Source organism: Sinocyclocheilus anshuiensis, unplaced genomic scaffold, assembly GCF_001515605.1.
Source record: "Sinocyclocheilus anshuiensis isolate Anshui unplaced genomic scaffold, SAMN03320099.WGS_v1.1 scaffold883, whole genome shotgun sequence".
Classification (NCBI taxonomy): Eukaryota; Metazoa; Chordata; class Actinopteri; order Cypriniformes; family Cyprinidae; genus Sinocyclocheilus; species Sinocyclocheilus anshuiensis.
In genome coordinates, this window is record NW_015547678.1 from 736,432 (window position 1) to 738,298 (window position 1,867).

General features: G+C 38.9%; 1 protein-coding gene across 1 annotated transcript in view; it reads left to right on the plus strand.

Annotated features, from left to right (window-relative positions):
* LOC107703063 (SPRY domain-containing SOCS box protein 1-like) overlaps positions 1 to 1,867 on the plus strand; it is a 21,254-nt gene that overhangs the window by 5,934 nt on the left and 13,453 nt on the right. The window lies entirely within an intron of this gene.

Here is a 1,867-nt window from a genome sequence, read left to right on the forward strand (position 1 = left end):
TAAGTCAATATACTGCAGTATTTCCTCTCTCAATCAGTAGAAAATATGGTTAACACCCGGTCATGCATGGAAAAAAAATACCGTCATGTACCGTGAAACCAGTATAATTATGAAAAATACCGTGATATAAATTTTTGGTCATACCGCCCAGCACTAATTTGTGTTCTGTAGAAGAAAGTCATACAGGTTTGGAACGACATGAAGGTGAGTAAATGAGTTTCCATTTTTGTGAACTGCCCCTTTTGAAGTTGCTGTGTTCTTCTACAAATCTAAACTTACTGAGCCATATTTATGTTGTCATAATACTTTCTGAATTGACATGACATATTTCCAAAATATAGACTTGGTTTTTAGCTGGGGAACACAGGGCTGTCAAAAACATGAGGCTTCCCCTACCATAATGGCAGAAACTGCATCACCCAATTTTGGTTTCCTGCTTTGACTACAGAAGTGTGTGTTTGTGTGATTTAGCAACATTTAGAAGATTCCTATCAGATTACAGTATGGTATATATTTGTGTAGGGGTGGTATTTTCTGTTAGAGCATGAAACTGTTCTGCACTATCATGATGGCACCTGCTATGGCTCTGCCTAGAGCTGTTGAACTTATCTAGTGGGTAAGTGCTGGTTTCGAGCACTCCTGTTCTCTCATAACTGCTGCATTGACAGCTGTCAGCCCCACAGAACCCTGTTAGACAACTGAACAATATGATTGCTTTAATACAGGGTGAGTCCAAGTTTGTGAAGGGAGTGTCAATATAAAGACGCCCTTATCTCTTTCAATACAAATCAGGCCTTATGTGCTTTTCCTCAAACTTATTCTCACTGTTGCTCATGCTTTGTCTTGTTGGTTTATTGATGTTATGCCGTTGCAAACCTGTTTTTCTAAAGAGCAGAGATTAAGGCATTTAGAGAGCTTGTGTGATTATGAACATCATAAGTGTCAGCAATTTAACCCCCAAGCATTAAAAAAAATCTATTAGCTAATATAGAATTTAGCCTATAATTGGTATAAAAGGTTAACCTCGTTTTTTAAATTACACAGCTGAGTTAAGGCTGCGTAGAGGCTATTGCCTCAATTTTGAGGTGGGAAAAATTGCTGCATGTCTAAATATTACTAAAAAGCCAAAACATTAAATTTATCTTATTTTTAAGAAGTGATATTTTTGTAGCTTTATTGTACAAATTTAAATGCAAACCGTATTGAGTTTTTTTTGTTTGAAAAAAGAGTTGACAGGAAAGTGGAGGGCGAGAGAGGGAGATACTGGGTTCAGGACATGACACAAATCGAACCCGGGACCCATGAGCACAACAGTTTCTTGTATGTCATGAGCAATGCACAACCCCTCTCTCTTCTCCAGCATTGATATTTAAAACCGTTTTGTAACATTTCTGCAGTTGTAACTGTTTATGCCCCTTTCATGGTAGGCATATCTGCCCCTTCAGATGCAGCTTTTGGTATCTTTTTTTTGTGAATATTCTAGGGTTTAGGTAGTCGCAGGTAGTCTTTGCATGATTTCTTTAATCAAGCAGTGTTAAAGTGCCGTTTGTCTGCCATTTTTCACCCTGTCTGCCCACTGTCTGAATTAGAGAATCTGTGACATTTGAGTTGACACCATGATTTGTCGTCATCTTTCTCGGTCTTGCTTTGCCCCTCACTCTCAGCTGCCTGCCAGTTTCAGGACTAAAACCTGTAGAAGATAATGTCCCTGTTTCAAGGTGGCATCCTTCATCATGAAATCGTTTATATCACAGCTTGGGATAGAGCCGTTGAGCGCCGTAAAGCCGCATTTGACAGGGTATGCCAGCCACAATCTCATCCATATTGCTATAAAATATAGCATTCTGTGTAGAATTCAAATAGCTCC